This window comes from Strigops habroptila, chromosome 1 (assembly GCF_004027225.2).
Source record: "Strigops habroptila isolate Jane chromosome 1, bStrHab1.2.pri, whole genome shotgun sequence".
NCBI classification, from domain to species: domain Eukaryota; kingdom Metazoa; phylum Chordata; class Aves; order Psittaciformes; family Psittacidae; genus Strigops; species Strigops habroptila.
In genome coordinates this window covers 5,613,119-5,632,736 of record NC_044277.2, presented here as the reverse complement: position 1 = coordinate 5,632,736, position 19,618 = coordinate 5,613,119, and the positions used below count along the sequence as shown (strand labels likewise).

The 19,618-nt window shown below is 42.2% G+C and overlaps 1 protein-coding gene across 3 annotated transcripts in view; it reads right to left on the bottom strand.

Moving 5' to 3' along the window:
* The window catches only part of FAM135B (family with sequence similarity 135 member B), a 205,928-nt gene extending 186,581 nt beyond the window's left edge, over positions 1–19,347 (bottom strand). For all 3 annotated transcript variants that reach the window (XM_030502179.1, XM_030502196.1, XM_030502206.1), the window contains exon 1: positions 19,135–19,347. The gene's annotated coding sequence lies outside the window, so the exon portion shown is untranslated. The remainder of the gene's footprint in view (positions 1–19,134) is intronic.
* Positions 19,348–19,618: the final 271 nt, after the last annotated feature.

Here is a 19,618-nt window from a genome sequence, read left to right as displayed (position 1 = left end):
ACTCGCATCTCACATTACTTCCATTCCACTCAGGCACAGCATCCTTCTTAGTGCTATCACAGAGCATTATTTCTGTTAGAAATGCCAAATCACACAAGCAAAGTGAAACAGAATATTGTTTACAACAGTGTAAGGAATCTCATAATGTTTTATGTTTCCTGCCTAAATTATATATGTGTTTCCACTTCATGTTTGAGCCTTGGCAGGCTCAGAATTATGCTTAGTAGATCAGTTCACACTCTCATGAGATCCTCATACGACTCCAAGAGAACCAGTCAGGTGTTGGAGGACAGCTTCCAGACCACAACTGCACAAGTCAAGGAACACAGCACACTTTATAAAAGCTGACTATTAAAGGATATCAGAGAGGAAAGGAAAGATGTAATCTCAAACCTTAGGGGAATGCACACCATTTAGCTACCACCGTCTCCTGGCGGGCTTGCTGACTGATGACAAGAACTACAGATGGAAAAGGTGGGAGGGAGTTAAATGGAAAGCTGTCCTGCTCTTACACTTTCCAGACTGTCAACAGCTCTGCTGTGTTACTTTTTGTGAAGCTTTTTTTCAATTTCCCTAGGAAGAAATGTTCATAGCTTTAATCTCAATTTCTAAGAAACAACATAGAAACAGAAAACAAAGACACTGGAGTTCTTCTCTATTCCTGAATGGACCATGTTATTGACTCCCGCCAGCTTCACAGGCACTCTCAGAGAACAATTACAATAGGTCAGCACATTTTAGGGACAGCTTCCTTCGGGGCTTTGGCGTTCAAAATTCAACTAAAAGCCAGAGGGACCTATCTTTTTAGAAGATCTACATGCTTCCAAAACAATGCTTATTTTTCTGAGCTCTTGAAACTTTGCAATTCCCTGAGATCAGCCTGTACAACTGGGGAAATAGGTTTTAAATATGACATTGTTTTCCTCCCTTGCCCTTTCTTCTCCTATCTTCAAAAGCTAGTTATGTGCAAACTGAATTGAAGAGAGTAATAAGGTTTGACAGAGATCTGAGGCCTAAATAATATCTCACCAGGGCATTCAGTCTCCTGAGCCTTTTGTAATAAATAAATGGCATAGTGTAAAACACAAACGAGCATCACTGCGGTTCTGATTTCATTGTCCCAATGGGGGACCTGTGCCTGGCATGAGGCCAGCTACGTAATTCAATACGGAGAGAGAGCGCACAAATGGACCTCGGGAGGAGGATCGATTTTAATGTAATCCCTTCTACTAATCAAAAGAGACTGAAGGATTAACATTCACTAGGAAATGTCTGCTCAAAGTTGTCATAGCTTATTGATAAAGATAGCTTTGCTTTAATTAAGATACAAAATGCCAATTCCACGTCTAATTTTAGCTGCTAATAATCAGTTATTGATGATGTGTCTGGCTGAATTGTTTTAACATGCCCTAGAATGGTGGGTTTTTTTAACTAGATCAGCCAATGTGGATTGTTTTTTCATACTGCAAGGAGGCTACATTCTCATACTGCCTTCATCCTCCAGGCATGAGTTGTTCGTAGTTTCCTCTTTTCACAATATGAAGTGCATTGTTGGCCCCATGCTAAACCTAACTCATGACTCTCCATCCACCACTATCTATCCACCTGCAAGACTGTATCCTGCTTTTTCTACCCTATGACATGTTGAAAGCAGCAAGCCAATACGGACACCTCAAAAGGCCAGATGACGTCTTAGAAATCTAAGCACAATGTGCCCAAAAAGGTTATCTCCTGCATTACCTCTTCAAAGACAGCAGAAAACACCACACCTCATCTAGGCTGGGTGATAAGTAGATACTGACTTGCTTAAGACTACCTATGTCTGCCCAGGGGCATTGGAACTAGATGAGCTTCAAGGTCGCCTCCAACCCAAACCATTCTATGATTCTATGATATATTCAGTGACAAAGCATAAAACTTAGATCTTCTGAGCCCTGTGCCCGACACTCCCCATCACTCTTGAATATTCCCCTTTGTAAACACTAATCCTGTAAATCCTTTCAGCTATACTTATCTTTCAAAAACACAGATCGCACAGCCAACTATTTTCAGTGGAACACAGCAAACTGACACATGCTTTTATGACCCACAAGAAGTTTCTTCCATCAGTGGGGCAGTGCTTGCAGAAGATATTGTCTACACAGATAATACTTCCCTCTGCGTCTCAGAAAGCTACTACAGGCCAAGGCTTTGCTTCCCAGGGCTGACAAACTTCTTCTAGTCTAGTGCTATAACACACAAAGAGCAGTTAGGCTGAGCAGTGATACATGAAAAGGGAGGGTGTTTTGCTGCAGGGAGATATACAGAATAATTTTCACAGTTTCCTTTGTTCTGGGTTTTCCTCACTCAAAAAATGCAGCAGAGTTTTGCTGCAAATCAAACACAACACATCCCAGCCTCTGCAAGATCTCAGGGGTAAGCAAGGACACTGATATAATTTCACTGAATCATAGGCTCAAACCCAAGTTCAGAACTGACTTTTGCATCTGAAGTCTCTGTAATAGGTCACAGATATAGCTAGCTTCATCGCATTGATCTTAAACACCAAAACTTAAATGCATTTTCTAATTTGATTCAAATCACAGCACGTTCCTATTCTAAATGCTTGTGTTCAAAAAGCTACATACAAGTAGTCAGACCAAGGTGCAGAGACTAAGTTCTATGCCATGTGCCCTAAATCCTACGCCATGTGCTCCAGGGCTGGAGCATCCAGGGAGGTTGTGGATGCTCCATCCCTGGTGGTGTTCAAGGCCAGGTTGGACAGAGCCTTGGACCACATGGTTTAGGGCAAGGTGTCCCTGCCCATGGCAGGGTGGTTGGAACTAGATGATCTTAAGGTCCTTTCCAACCCTTACTATTCTATGATTCTATGATTCTATGATTCTAAAACACATAGTCTCACAGCCTGAACAATCTGCTGATGTCCCAATTCCAATCTTTAGACAGGGTGCTTTCAAGATGTGATTCAACTTAAAAGCTCTTTACTTCTTTCGCAAGCACTTGGTTGCCTCTATCTCCTTGCTGCAGAGCTGTCAGTCCACACTCACCCCTGCTCATTTCCCAGGCCTGCTGATAGCTCTGTATTCATACCTTGCCAGTACAAAGGGCCTATTCCCCTCCCACCTACTCCTTTGCAATCATCTGGTACAGCTATGGCTCATCCACTCTGAAGTCTATAGACTTCAGAGACCTCTTCAAGAAGTTTATTAGCTGATCTCACGGTAGCTGTAACCTTCATAATTAGTTGTGACCATTTAGAGAGGAACAATTTTAAAGATTGCCATTTTACTTTCTCTGTTTTCCCTGGGTTCAAAGAGGATCCGGTCCTTCCAGGAGACAAATGGCAGCAGAGATAAGAAAATGGTCCTACCTGGGAAAACTGGTCCCCTCTCCAGTACAGAGGGTCTAAATGGTTAGAACTGTGTAGAAGAGAGAGAGGTAAGGAAGAATACCCCCGTCCTATGGAAAGATGCAGAGATTTTTGAGAAACGGACGTTGGTTATAGATTGGAAGGAAAAGGAATGAAGGTATGGAAAGGGAAGTCAGTAAATGAAAGGGAGAACATGGATGATCCAGCTTCTTCTACCAGAAAATACAGTAATCTTAAGCGCATCTACAAGGAAAGGGCTACAGATATCAGTAAAAATATGATATTTATTCCTGCATCACTTCAATTGCTTTCAGAGATCTGTTCAATACAAAGAGCTGAACAAGCTTTCAGGATGCAGAACTCACATTCTGCTTCCATAGACAGAGCCACCAAGGCAATGGAGAGAAGGAGTTGAACATATTTTATGAGACGAAGCACAAGTATAGACCCACCTCAAGATAATCCTTCCCAAACCTGACAAAATGGGAGAAGAGAGAGATATAATTCTGAAGGAAAGGGAGGCACTACCCTCCAAAACCAGAGACAGGTCAGCACAGCTTTCTGTCTTGGCTATTGGGGAGGAGCATAAAAGGGAAAGCAAATACCTGGAACCCATGCCCTACAACCAGCATGGTGGTTTGCTGAGCTTAATACTAAGCTGAAGTAGAAATGTGGTGGGTTCCTATGCAGGGACAACAGAGATGAGGACAGAGGATCTGAGGGCTAGTGTGCAGGAGGCAATGGTCAGCACATGCCTGTGGAACTGGAGATGAGCAGCCGAACCCTATGACGTGCTGAAGCACCACTGAAGTCAGGACCTGTTCCACTCAGGGAATTATGCCTAGGCAGTGATTATGCATGAAGCATTGATGGCACAACACAATTGCAGGGAAGTGGCTAAGAGATGATTTCTCTTGTTTCTGTGGCAACCTGTGTTACGGGGAAATGGAGATAAGAACGGACCCAAGCACTACAAGTCCATTATGTTGAGACCTACTTTGTATAATTCTGCCTCCATCTTACAAGTGACCCAGGGGAGGTCATAAAGGGTGCTGGCAAAGAGGAAAAAGAGAGGAAGCAAGCTGTGAAGGGGTGTTTCTAAGCTTGAAAGAAAAAGAAAGAAAAATGCCTACAGGAGTTTTGCTGCCTTTAGCCTTCCTGGTTTAAATGTACCATCATGAACACTGCAGTTTTAACAACTACCTTTTACAGTCACAGCTACATGATGACAGCAAATATTAAATCCTGCTATGGCACAATGGGGATTTTTCTTGAAAAAGACACTGTTTTAATCTACTGTGGTAAAGTAGACGGGTCTCCTCTGAGCCCCGAAGAAGAGGTTGATAATAATCAATTTATTAAAGGAAAACTTCACCATGCAGATGAAAGAGAAAACCCTGTTTTCCGTTCTGTTTTCTGTTGTCACAAGCATCTTATTTGTCTCTGTATCATCTGAGTCCCAGCATTCTACAGTGCCTTTTTATTTCTTCCCCTCCCTTTTCAGTATAGAGTTCAGTATTCCTGTTTTCTACATATTGAAAAAATTGAATATTATATTTAAAAAAAAGAAAAAAAAAAAAGAGGTGCTGAGAAAGTTAATTAACAGGTTTGGAATTTTTTCAAGGAAAATCTTGCATTACACAGTATGCAGCCCCAAAACCAGGCTTTCTGAATGCTTTTAGCAAGGAAGGCACTGTGACATTTAAAAAGCAAAACAAAATACAGATAAAATTCTATGTACTAAAGTCTACTGTTATGTGCACTACAACATAACTATTTCAGCACTGAAAAAAACAAACCCTATGAACACCTCTACATATGGATAGGGGTTTATGACCCAAGAAATAGGTATCAGAGTTCACTTCTTGACTTCAGAATAGTGGAGACAAATATGGCATGCAGATATGCAATAGCAAGATCAATGACAGAGGTTTCAATGAAAAGTAAGAATAATCCTGAAATTACAAACTGTATCCATAGGACAAACTGGGAAGATACAGACTGAATGCGTGGTCTGTGAGATGGGTAGGAAATTGCCTGCCAGGCCACACTCAGAGGGTGATGACCAAAGGTTTATACTCAGGTTGTCAGCCTGTCACAAGTGGGGTCCCCCAGGGATTAGTACTGGGCCCCGCACTGTTCAGCATCTCCATAAATGACCTGGACAATGGGATTGAAAGCACCCTCGCCAAGTTTGCTAATGACACCAAGCTGGGTGGTGAGGTGGACATGTCAGAAGGGAAAGCCATCTTACAAAGACCTGGACAGGCTGGAACAGTGGGCAAGCAACAACTGTATGAAGTTTAACTAAGACATACGCAAAGTCTAGCTCCTGGGATGACCTGACCAAAGACCCAGTGCAGGCTGGGACCTGTGTGGCTGGGGAATAGCCTTGCCGAAAGGGACCAGGGGTCCTGATGGACAACAAGCTGAAGAGGAGTCAGCAGTGAGCTGCTTCAGCAAAAAAGGCAAATTGGATCCTGGGCTGCTTCCATGGCGCATTGCTAGCAGAGAGATAGATGTGATCAACACACTCTATGCAGTGCTTGTCAGGCCACAGCTGTATTACTGTGTCCAGTTCTGGTCCTCACAATCCAAGAAAGACATGGACAGACAGAAGGTCCAAAGGAGGGCCATGAAGGTCTTAAAAGCAGGGCTGGGGAGCTTGACCTGTGAGGAAAGACCAAAGGAGATCTCTTTTGACTGAAGGTCTTTTCTTTCTGGAGAAGGCTCAGTGGGGGAACTCATCACAGTATTGCAGAACTAAAAAGGCATCTACAAAGAGAACAGAGGCTCTTTCTTACAAGGAGCCATGTGGAGAAGAAGCAACCTTTACACTGGGAGAGATTTAATCTCTGTATAAGAAAGAGGTTTTTTACTATGATAATGATCTATCCCTGGAAAATACTCCCCAGGGATGTGGTAAAGTCCCCATCTCTGGAGGTCTCAAGATGTGATTGGACAGCCTGATAGATTATGTCATCTCGTCTCCTTTTCCTGTGAAAGGATGTACTAAATGATCTTTTATTAAATCTACGTTCAATGTGTTGCCTTTCACTTTCACAGAATGCTTTCTCTTACATTTTCTAAAATAAGAAACAAATGTAAATTGTTTTACCTTTTATTATTCCAGGTACTAATCAGTCCTGCAGAGCATTGTTGCACATGATTAAAATACACCATTCTAGGAGATGCGATGTTTCTGGTAAGACATTCTAATGTTTTGGAGAGCACAACCATGGGACCTATAGCAAGTAATTTTGTGACTGTGAGTGGGTGAGTGTTTGTCTTCACACTCAAAATGAAAACCCTGGATTTCCCACAAAATAGCGGGTTTTTTTGACAGAAAGAAAAATATTTTGATGGATCTAAAACTGTGTTTCAGTGAATCAGCACATTTCCTTTTGAGGTTTGGGGTTTGCTTTAAATCTAGATAGCTCTGATTCTAAAATAATTGAAATTCCAAATTAATAAGGGCATTTCAAAACAGAACACCCTAAACTTTCTAACAGGATATTGGATATTATATTCAGAAATAATCTTCATCCCAGTTTTTATTCATCAGATATTCTACTTAATCACAGAGGATTTTGTTTCCTGAGATAACTATACATGTAGAAAGTTTTACTGAAGGATGTCCCCTCAAATGGTGAGAATTTATTTAAAACTCAGCAAGAGCAATGGATCATTCGACTTCTTTCCATTGTACATTACTTTGTAATTCTCAAAAGAGCATTTCATTTTCCTTCATACAGGTCTATTTAGTTTGCACAAGTTTTGCTTAGGTGCCTTTTCTTCCATCTTTATTACTTCGTTGATCATTAAATCAATGGTCTGAAAAAAGATTATGTATTCAACACTGATTTGGGGCTTACGGTAGATTTACTGAGACTTGACAAAGGTTCAAAACCAAAACAAGATAAATATTGTTCTCAATTTAAAGGAAGAAGTTTGCATATTCTGCCACAGCAATTCCATTGCTTCAGACTGGAAGAGAAAAAAACATTTAAATTAATAGTTTAGGCTCCTGGTTATGACCCAGCCTCTTGACCTGCAGATCCTACCAGAGCAACCACAGAAGTCAAGTGAACAGCAGTTGTGCGAGATTGTGTACTATATTGAACAATGCTGTGGAGAGAAGAAAGTTGTCTTCTCAACATATTATCAGCAATGTCTAAGAGGACACAAGAGTGAACACTTCTGGAATAAGTTTCCAAAATGAAGCATGCTCTACAGAATGGAACAACTGAATGATCAGGGTTTGGTTTTTTTCCTCAATTCTACACACCTCAGGCTTTGGGTGTTTATCTGGTATCATACTGCTGCTCTCCTTGACTTCAACCAGAGTCAGAAAGACTTGCTGTGAATAAGCCAGGAAGAAAAATCTACAACCACATTAGAAGTTCAGGCTCCAAAGTAACAAAAAGCAAAGACCAAGTGGGAATCCTGACAAAGGCAACAAAAGCCAAGCCTCACCATGTTTATTGTCACTCTAATAGGAGTTGTGGCAACAAGGCCTTAAGATACAATTCTTTTCCTAAGGTGATTTGCTTATTACTTTCATCCTTTTGGGAATCAACTTCCAACCCCTCTAATCTACCCACACAGAAAAAGCTAGTAAGGTACAAATTAGATATTCACAACTAAAAACTTGGCTGCAAAGAACTGCTGGTGTACAATGGAAATTTCCGATTTCCTCCACCAAAACGTTGTGGGTTTTTTTCTCTTAATGTGAAACCATAACATCTGCAAATATCAGAAATGTGCCTATTACTTTAAGAGGAGCTGTGTGTTCCCATAAATGCACCCACACAGAGCACTAAATTGTTCCTCCAAACAAAAAGTACCGCATATCTGAACCACTGCAGGGGTGTGTTTAAGCTGTTTCTGAACAAGCTCTCTCAGGGGCAAGGAAAGGATGCTCCTTTGCTTGGGCTAAAGCACCCTACCAAACTGGTGTGGATGCCAGTGATGTCCTGGTACATATAACAAGGCAGTTATAGTGCCTCTGTTACTCAAGCTGACTTATGGGGTTTACATCTTCAAATCTCAAATGCATGTTCCAAATATGTTGCAATTTTGCCAAATATGTCATTGATTCCTTCACTCTCTCTTACAACCAAAATCCGTCAGTACACATAACATGAGGTTCTTCATTCTTTCACTGTGGTAGTGGAGCAATCAGACAAGAGTCCGAAGTGAGACATCATACAGAGGAACATCATGGCAGATTAGAGGAAAGGCTATCTGGCCATGTGAAATGTCAGAACAGACTGGAAACTTGAATGACAAAGGCAGGAGGTCTGCATATGATCCCTTTTGCAAAAAAAAGATCACAATGCCACACATCTTAGGGAACCTAATGATGACTCATAAGAGCATCTGGAGAAGAGGGATAAAGGCTCACAATGCCCATCCTCTGTTCCGTATTTTGACAGCAGATAAGATTGAATGAACTTGGTAAAATGACAGACATCTATGGTGTAAATTGCGCTTCCTCAACTATTTTTCCAGGTTCCCATTTAGATAGTGAAGACAAAGTTTGGATGATGTTGACTCCACTGCAGATGGCTAAAGTAAGGCAAACTCCACCCATGACCAGGACCTTATATAAAATGCAAACAGTCATGTGGCCTGCATCTTCCCATACATGACCTAGGAACAGCAAGGAGGGTTGACATTCCAGATTGTGTCAGTGGTTCCCAAAATCAAGGGGGGCAGGAAAAGGTGTGGTATTCATCATCCTCTCTCCAGTGGTCTGGCTGTACAAACTGAAGTTTCACAGGATGAGCTGGAGCCAATATCCCTCCTATTTTGTACCCATGCAACCATCAGAGGAAATATTCTCATTCAATGCAATTCTGTACTCCACAGTGGGAATAAATGGAGCTTCATTGCCTCCATACTGCTTAACACCAAAGGTAGGATGAAGGCAGAAAAGAGGACTGCTGACAATGAGACCATCATCCCTATCACAATTGCACCATGGCTGAACAACCATGTCCATTTACAGAGTGCATCAGAATGGAAACCAAGATTCACTCCACCACTTACACTGTATAGCTAGTGGTATATACCAATTTCAGATTGCGTGTCTGCCTTAAGACCAAGAAATACTGTTCTTTCCAGCCAGAATAGGCTACAGGGATTCTGTTGCCAACCATAACATATAAAGGAACCTATAAAATTACAGTCACACACTAAGGCATATGTCTCACATTTAACTTAATGTTTATCTTGTCAGGAAATCCAGCTAGACCATGCCAACATTTTGTTTCATTCATGCTGTCTTCAAAATCATCTGTTGTTGAGGGAGGAAAATGAAGGGGAGAGAAAAGAAAATGCAAGAAAAATATCTAAATATGTAAAGAGAACAAAATTCAAGCTGATTTCACAAATGAGAAGCAAAAATGAAAGCACTGTACGGAAGACTCCATCAGTAACACATTCACATTTACCCTCTATGGATTGAAGTTGTCACCCCTAATTTCATCTGGAAAATAAGCAACGATTTTAAAATTCGCCCTTTGCACATCTACAATAGGAAGTAGACTCCTTGACTTCTTATAAGACTTATTCTGTGAAAGGTTTTGTGAGTTTTACAGCTGAGGAAGTCACCTTGACATGCTACAGACTTGGTATCGGCCGCTCCTGAGGAACACACCATGACAAAAATCAATTGCCACATACACAGAAGCAAAAGAGTAAAACGGCAGCAACTTCTTTCAAAATTATCTGAAATATCTGCATTCCCATCACATTAAGAAAAGCATTTCCTCATATAAAACACAGCTTACACAACTAAATAATTCATCATGATGAATTATTTAGAGACGTGGACCCAGTATGTTTACAAGTCCCAAGCTGTTTTACAAAAGAGGAAACATTTATATAATTGGATCCTCAAACTCTCTTTTAAATGTTCTTCCAATGAGATGTTTCTGATTATCATCAGTGATCCTGAAAGCAAAGCTTTTATAAACTGAGCTTCTGGTGGGAAGATGGGATAAGATGGAAGAGGCTAAGTAAGGTGATCTTTTCTTAGTAAATAGTGATTATTGCTGCTGAACAGATGATTCTTCCAAAAGCCATCTTTTAAACCTGGAGTTATCTCAGGTATGGTAAAAGGTCTTCAAACTAGACGTAATTAAATCACTGACCTGAGGCATTATCTCCCAGAACAGTAATCTGCCATGTATGGAAGCACAGCAAGTGAGACTCATTTCACTATGAACGTCAGTGCTTTCCCCCAGCAAAGCGTATTCCGCAAGTCCCCAGAGGAAGCTGTTTGTGCCCAGGAATAAACCTGCCCTTGACAGCTCAAGGATGTTTTTGATAAGTTCATCTTCACCTCTGTCATGTTCTGCATGCCGCTCCCCTCTCAGAGTCTCTGCCACCTCCCTCTGGGTATCTTCACGGTCAGAAGTCCTCATGGAAATGCTCTTTGCATGTGCAGTCAGATCTCTTTCTCAAAACAATCTTTCTCTGAATGCTCCTGCTGACCTTAGTCCTGACAATTCAAAAGCTTTTACAGGCCACCTGCTTTTCATTATAGATGGGTAAAAAGCTGGACTCGATAAAACCCTGAGAAAGCTGGTGTGACCCCACAGGTGACCCTGATTTGAGCAGGTGATTGGAATAGAGGTGTCTTCCAACCTGAATTATCCTATGAACAAAAATGGCTTTTTTTCTATGCACTTTATCAAAAAGTAAGTAGAACAGCAGTCCCAGAAAGAAGCTAAGACTGGCTAAGAAGGACAGGCAAGCAAGCTCATCATTCCTGGTGATCGTTTTATCTGGAGTAACTTCCGCTCAGGGAAGTCCACGCTTCCCTGAGGCACCTATCACAGGAGAAATAACCTCTGTGCTTTTGCCTGGCCTGTCTACAGCAGATCCCCATGACTCCAAAAAGTCTCAGATGAAACACAAGGGAAATTGATGCCCTCAGATTTACTGGAGGCAATACTGCGCAGAACATAGAAGAAAAGCTCGGGTGCATTGAGGAAAGGGCTTACTTCTAGGTTGAATCTTTCAAGAACAGTTCTGTTAGCTACATTTTGTCATACGACATCCTGACATTTTTTGCCTGAGGGTAGCACCTGTGTTTGAATAATGGATTCCCACCACATTCAGGGTTTTATTACACCCAATACAGGAATTTCAAATTAGAGCGTTCAGCCCTTGCTTGTCTTCACTCTTTCAGCACTGTTATGTTTGTGTCTTTTATCTAAAGACAATGTCTCATTACTTGTGCCCAACACAGTTAACTCCCTTTTTTTCATTGAGCACCTTTCTTCATCTACAGTGTGTTCCTCATGTCTGATCTACCACCTGACAATGCAGCAGATACTCCATGTAACACTGCTGGTTCTGACATTAGGTGTGTCCTTACTTAATCTAACTAACCTATTTCAGGGTCCCCCATCACCACTACAACCGGACCACTCTTAGCTTATTGTCCTGGAGACTCTAAAGTTCATAGCAGAAAAAACATATACATGCTAAATCAAATTTCACCCTTGCAAAGCCAAAGTAGAGAGGTTGGGTATGCCCTGGGAGGCTGTGGACAAAAATGGATGAATCTCTTTGAGTACAAACAATCTTTGTGCAGCAATAACCCCAAGGCTCATAATTCAGCAGGGATCTTGACATCTGCTGTTTATCCCCAAGCAGGAGTACGGAGCAGAAGAACAGAGTAGCCATGGTTACATCCCTGTTCCTGCTGCAGGTCACTCCCACCTCATCGAGTGCTACCAGGATCACGTAAGTCCCACCCTAGGACAAACTGTTTTCCCAAGTCATCCTGCATAGCCTGTTTCACCCTATACAGTCTGTTTATGGCTCTGGAGAATTATTAACTCAACAAGGACAGTAATTAACTTGCTACGAGTGGCCTTGCACATCTGAGGCAGGGTTTGGTATTCACACACATGGGTGACCACAGAGCACTGCTGAACACAAAGGAAAGCCATTTTCCCTGCCACCGGAGCCCAATGTGTGCTCAGCATGTGCTGCTGGTGTGTATTTTTAGTTCAACTAGCAGCGACTATTTCTGTATTCCAATTTCTGATGTCAAGTTACCCCACCTTCTGTTTCTCGATTAGGGTATTATTATTAGCTACGCTAAACCGATGGGCTTCTCAGCATGGCAAGTTTAATAAAGCACTAGTGTTACCGACTGGAAACGCAAGTCAACTAAAGGAAACAAGGCCTAAATTACAGTGCTTCTGAAAAACTAGCAAGAGGTTGCTGATCATTCCTCAGTGGGGTTTTTTGCTCCCCCCCCCCCCCCCAATGTTTCTTCCCTCTGCAGACAAAAGAATTGACACAATTCAAAATCTATTCCTCTATTTCCCACTATAAAATACTGAACATACCTAAGGGCTTTTCACATAAGTTTCTGCAATTATTACTCCATTTTGGGCCAACTTGCAGATGTTGACTTCTTGCTGAAAGAATGTCTCTTTACCTTGTCCCTCTTCTGCCTCTCAATGCCCCTGACTTTGCTGCTCAAGTCTTCACACAAAGACAAGGAACATTCTGGTGGTCCTGGTGTCCCAGGCTAAAACAGCAACATGACTTTGATCCCTCTATGGCAGCCAACAAAATCTTTTCTACCAACAGGGTTCAGGCTTCCATGCCTTTCTCAAACAACAAACTCTTCACAGCCTTGTGCATTATCTTTCCTTCTGAAAACACTTTTGTGCATGGGGATGAATCCTGCTGTTTCTGAGGTCAGTGGCAAGCATCTTATAGCCTCCAGCAGTGAAAAGGCTGGGTGGCTGTAGAGCAAAGCACTCTAGAATATAACACAATGCGACTTTATTTTCTCTAACCTCTATCATCTGGGTAAACTGTACCCTCACAGAGCTCAGCTTAAACACAGCTGCAAAGGGAGAGGCAAACAGAGAGAAAACAATGAGAAGGCATGGACAGAAAAGAGATGTTTTCTGCTGAGGTTTTAAACCAAGACAGTCAGGCAAAGACAATAAATAGGGCTGTGCTGCTGCATGGTGTAGAATAGATCTGTGCATTGTAGTGTACTCTGTAAGTGCCTGTAAGAAGAGTTACTTGCCACAGCAGACACTGCTCAGCTCTAATGAAATCCATCTGACGAGTCTTTGGGGTTTATGCAGCTGTAATCCAGTACCTGATGAACTCAGGTAGTCATTCACACAATGTATTTGTCTCAGGTCTCGGCAGCTAGGGAGCCTGAATCATAGGCTCAAAACCTGTGGCTCAGAGTCTCACTCCTCTGCAGAAATACCAGTAAGAACCCAAATATTGTTAGATCACATACATCCAGAAAAGTGGTATACAAAGAGACATGATCTTCCATAACTGTGTGTTGCCCAATGCTTCCCCATCACCTCTAAAACAAATGGGAGACTTTCTTATGAAAACAAAATCATTTCAGCAGTTATTTCATGCAGACATCCTCAAAGCTGATGCTTACAAGCCAAGGGCCTATTTAGCTAGATCATGAGGTTACACCATCTACAAGCATCACCTGCCTGCAATAAGGTCAAGTCACAACCACTGGTCACAGCCACTGAGAAGAATAAGAGGGTATGAGTGGAAAGGAGAAGAAGATACTATAATAGGGATGGAAATTTTCAAACTGAAACACCCCTCTCGTAAAGGACTCAGTGGAGGGAAATACTGGTCCCTTTGCTCTGTTCTTTATGAAATCATTCTCAGAATATAGGATTGCTTTTCCTACTGCCAACAGTGGTTTTGACAGTATGAGCTGAAAAATTGACAGAGATACAAACAATGTCTCACTCAAGCCACATTCCCCAAGGAATACTCATGTTCTTTTGGGCCATAAAGAAAGTAATAGAACACTGCTTTCTAGCCTCAGAAATAAATGCAGAGTTAGCAGCCTGTGTGGAACTAAAATTATACATCAGATGATGCTGGCAAAGCCAGATTCCTTCCCAGTTGTGCAGATCTAGTAATACAACAGGAGAGATGAGTTTGCCAAAGAAAGAAAGAGACTGCAACTTCCCAGGCTCCTAAATGGTCCATTGGTGTCCTAACAGCACAAGTAGTCCCTACCAAGCCAAGTTGGACATTAAGAAAGTCCCACTTGTCACTGTGCTGCATGCTGTGAATCCTTAAAAGCCATGCTGTTACCAGGCGGTCAGAATCTGAGATTTCCATACAAGACAGACACCAATTCAATGCATGATCAACACAAGTCCATTGTAAAATGAGTAATATCTGTGATTCTGCCTTTAAAGTCCAATAGAATGCATAATGTCTGACCTATCCATGAAAACACTACTTAGCTAAGAACAAATAAGAACAAATGTGGGTAAATATATCTACTAGACACAGAGCAGAAAGTACAAAAGCAAGAATTTGGAGGTATATTTACCAGCAGAAGGTCAAACTACTGCTTAGTCTGTCCTATACCTATGATCCTAAGAGTGAGAAAACATCACATGTATCAAGAACATGTTGGGATATTGCCTCTAGTGCCTCATGTGTAGTAAGAGAAATAAACTTTGTGGATCCGTCCGTGTCCACTGAAGATGAACTTAGATTTCTCTGTGGATGTCAGCAAACCCAGAATCACTCTTTGACAGAACCATAAAAATTACTTACTTCAGTACTGAAACATAGCTGCATCTGAGGTGTGCGGCTCCAGACACAAAGAAATGACACCAAGGCATGTCTGAACCCAGGAGAGAAGCAGAAATGGGATATCTGGGAGGTTGGTAGGAGGACCAGAGCCGACACACACCCCCAAGGATGGATGTTAGCAGCATCTAAGTGTAGAAAAAGAAATTCTCCCTTTTAGACTTTTTTTTGATGCTACGTCTGCTGCAGTGAAACAGGGAAGAAGTAAAACTGCTGAATAACAGAGTCCTTAACGTTGCAGGCACTAATAATAGGATTAGAGAGAGAATAAAATCATATTTTCTTGGATTTGGAAGATTTGGAAGAAGCCAACTTCTGACTCACTCGCCCGACAAGTTGAGGTCAGGCATGTCATGGCGTTGACCTTCCGAAGAAGGACTCTGAGCAGCCCAGCAGCAGCAACCAGTGAAGGTAGTTTCAGCCCCTTACCTCTTGGCTCAGTGTTAGCAAAGGTCATGCTACATTGTGGGTCCTGGATTCTCTGCAGCATGTCAAGCATTGCCAGTGTGCAAAGGAAGGGAACTGAGTGCGGAGAAGATCAGAATTACACATGAAGTGAGAGACCTGCACTATTCATGCTCTTAAACACACTTTTTTTAATGCTGTGCTGCTGGGAAACATAGAGTCACAATCTGTCTCATTAATTAGGGGGGAAAGACATTAATGCATGAGCAAGGAAGCTGATGGACACCAGGGGATGATGAGCAAAGAGACCAAAAGCTTCCACAACCTAAGCCAATAGACTAGAAAGGAATTATAACCTTTCCAAGGGTGTGGATATCTGCTAGGTGGACACAAAGGTTCATATTACATGAGCATAGGTATGATGTAGACTCGAGGAAAACCTGCCAAGACCAAACTGAGCCCTCAAGAAGAAGAATAATGGCCAAAAAAAGGGTTATTTCCTTATCAGGTATGGATGGGCCACAACTCCTGGTAATTTCAAGGGGACTGAACAGATAGGGAGTGTCCAGTCTCTAACGTAAAGATCATTCCCTCCCTCTACTCATTGGGAAAACTTTTATTTTCCATGGTTACATGTCTGTCTCATTAAGCAGCAAATCAAGCCAATCACCATAGCGTGTAAATGGAAAAATTACAATATTGCAACAGGAGAAATCATAGAGTGTGATCAGTGAATGGAGCAATAAACAGCAGTTTACACATAGCCTTGAAATAAAATGAATAACGTTGTTAAACTAAATGCAAGCTACAACATCCATCATCAAATCATCTGTTGCCTCAGGTTACTACAGAGGAGGATCTGGAAAACGGCAGCTTCCTTATTGTAAAAAACCATAAATAAATAAAACCCCTGGCTGCAGCATTTCAGAAATCCCTGTCTCAACCTGTTGGCAAGAGCTGACTTCTGAACAGCAACTATTGCAGAAGTCATCTTCTGTGCTGAGAGACACAGTGGGTGACTAATGAAAATAAGGATCGGGATTTTAGAGGATGCTTAGTAACATCGTTAGGTACAAAATTATCTGGTTTCCTTAGAACAATGCTAGTGAACAACACTAAGTGGGCATCAAGAGACCAGCTCTTAACAGCTGTACACAAAGCAGAAGAAAGACTGTGTTCCCTTCCATTACTAAACAAATAAAAGATAATAGAACAAGCCATAAGGCAAACTGAAAAGATCTCTACTAAGCTTTGCAGTATAAGCAAAGAGAAAAGGTGCTGGGATGGGGGAGATGCTGAACATGAAAAATTGTTTACTTAGGTGGGGAACATCCTTGTGTTTACACTGATTGTGGACTCAGTGCTCTGACTTCCCATAAACAGCCCTCCACAGAGGGGTTTTATCACGAAGCAGTGCTCATGGAAACATCAGCCTGTGCAGCCTTTCCCAGCCATTTCTAAGAGAAGTTTCACAGCCCCATAGTAATCAGAAGTCCATGTATGAGTTCTGGCTTCCCCATATTCATCTGCCCACAGCTAGCAGTGAAGTAAGATTGTATATACAGTCTTACTTGCAGGGTGTTAATGTGTAATTCCCAAAGCCCTTTGACCTGCAATCATTTGCCTGTGCTGATGAGAGGATCACTGCTCCACACCTTGCCAAGGTGCCCCTGGATTATGCACTTTACATCTCTGCAACACATATAAACAGGATTCCGATTCTGTTACTTGGTGTCAGAAACATGATCAGGCTTGTGCTCTTTTTACAGGCATTTTCACAGGCACTTTTATTCCCTTTCTGTTATTACAAAGAGAAGTTACGAGATTTAAATATTCGCTAGATTTGGAGCAGACACCGCATCTCACACAGAAATATACTGTGTAATGTGGCTAGGCTAGCCGAGTGTCCTGAGGACTGTAGCCCTACAGTGCCTCGGTTTAATTAATTTAAGTATCCAGAATCATCCTCTTCAGTTAAACTCAATGTCCATGAGCACTGTTATTAACATGGATCAAACAGCCTCTTGTAGAGAAGACCTGTTGTGATGATAAGGTCAGATTCTTAAGGAAATGATTTTGCAAATCAAAGCACTGTTTCCAAATACTTGTTTGGGGTTGGTTTGTGTTTTTTTCTTCCTATTCCTAATCCTATCGAGTTCCCTTGACATGGAACAAAATTCCCAGGTATTTTTTACAACACTTCTGCATAAGAAGCGGGCATGAGGTCCTGCTTACCCAAATTCCTTGTTCTCCTGTAGCTTGCAGGAGGAGGTTTATAATCAGGAAGAAAAGGTGGGACCAATTCTGCCTTCTGTTCTGTACCTATAATCTCAAATTATCTTCCAGACCCTGCTGATTTTAGGAGGATCTGCAGACAAGTAGCAAAACACAGGATTGGGACCAAAAGCCCTGTGATTTTCAAATCAGGTTTAACATGAAAAACAGGTGCCTCAGCCTTTACATATTATCTGGCATTGGGACATATCCAGACTGCCCCCACAATATATTTAGGAAGCAGATTTACAGCTATATTGTATCACGAGATGGGCTGGAAAGCCTTTTATTAAAATGCTTATAATTATTAAAGCCAGCAGCATCTTCAGCCACACAGACAACGATGATTTGGAGAGGACAGGGGAAGATCAAGACACCAGAGAAGGAAAACGGGGGTTTAGAGAGGTAGATAGAGACAACAACAGCAGCATCTGTCTTTCTCCTTACTGCTGACAGAATAAACAAGTAAAAATAGTTACGTGAAAGTGGAAAGAGGTCTCTGCATTCATTACACTGCAAACACTTACCGCTTGGCTGAAACTTACTTCTTATCCTCTCCCCCTTCACGCTCCTCAGACATGTACGCCCTCATCCACATATATTTGCCTGCACAAGGACACTCCGCATCTTTGGATCTCTTCTGGTTTTAAAATGACAAGGACTGTCCCCATATGCCTTTGGATTAGAACTGTTCTTCCCCCCTTTTTAAGTGTAACCAGTACATGCTTTCTCACACGCAAATGAAGTGAGCATCTCTTAATGCCTGGCCATCATATCCACGCCTTTAAGAAGATATTTATTTTTTTTTCTTCTTAGAAAGTATAAAGGTTTAAGAGCAGTATTTTTACAAATATATATATTTATATATAAATACATATTCACAGGTATAATTGTACTGTTATTTCAATTAAGTTTTTCTTTAAAGCACTTACAGTGAATGAGCCAGTTGTGGACTACAGTGAGGTTTCTAGTCTTGTCTATACATATACCTCTCTGGTTTACAGCTCTCTGCTGAATATGATGCGAGACATTTATTTGTGGAGTGGGCAGAGACAGAAGTACGTTGTCGCATTATTTTTTACTTAAAGGTTATTAATTACCATGTCAACCTTTGCTCTGCTGCTGCTGTCCACTTTCATTTTGGAAGCACAGCCATTCAACACTCACATTGAGTTTCCCTGATCACCCCATTTTCTAATAACCTTTTTGAATACTATTTATTATTCCTTATGTATCTGGGTAGAGGAAAGGCAGAGGGACAGTATGGCAGAGATGAGAAATACGAGCCAGAAAACATGCTTGCCTTAAATTGTCATCACACTGCCGTTGGAAGGAGCAAGCCGGAAAACTAGCAACAAACACTCGCACGCAAACACACGCCAGGCACACAACCACACTGATCACGGGGAGTTTGCGAGCAGCCCCACAGCTCTTACCTGGGTTGTCTGGGATCCCTCTGCAGTGTATCTCCCTCTGCTCCCGCTCCCCTATTATTCCTGCTGTGTGGAGCAGCGGGGCCGGTGGCAGTGCTGTGGCTGGGTGACGGTGCAGGTAGGGGACGACAGGCAGCTGGCTGCAGCCTCGGCTGCCGGGGTCTGGCTCCTGCCAGGGCTGCTGCTGCTGCTCCTGATGATGCTGAGGAGGAGGAGAGCCGAGTGAGGAGGAGGAGGATGCTGGCGGTGATGCTGTTGCTATGGTTACCCAACTCGGCGGCAGCAGCGGCACCGCTCAGTGCAACAGCTGCCCCAGCACCCAGATTTCTTCGGCACAGCTCATGGCCAAATGGCCCCTCCATATACAGGGATGGGTATTTCACCCAAGAGGGACAGTGATGGTGGGGAGGATGGAGGTCACCCCTTGGCACGGTAGCGGGGCTCAGGGAAAACAGATGGCGTGATGCATCCAAAATATTTGCATTCT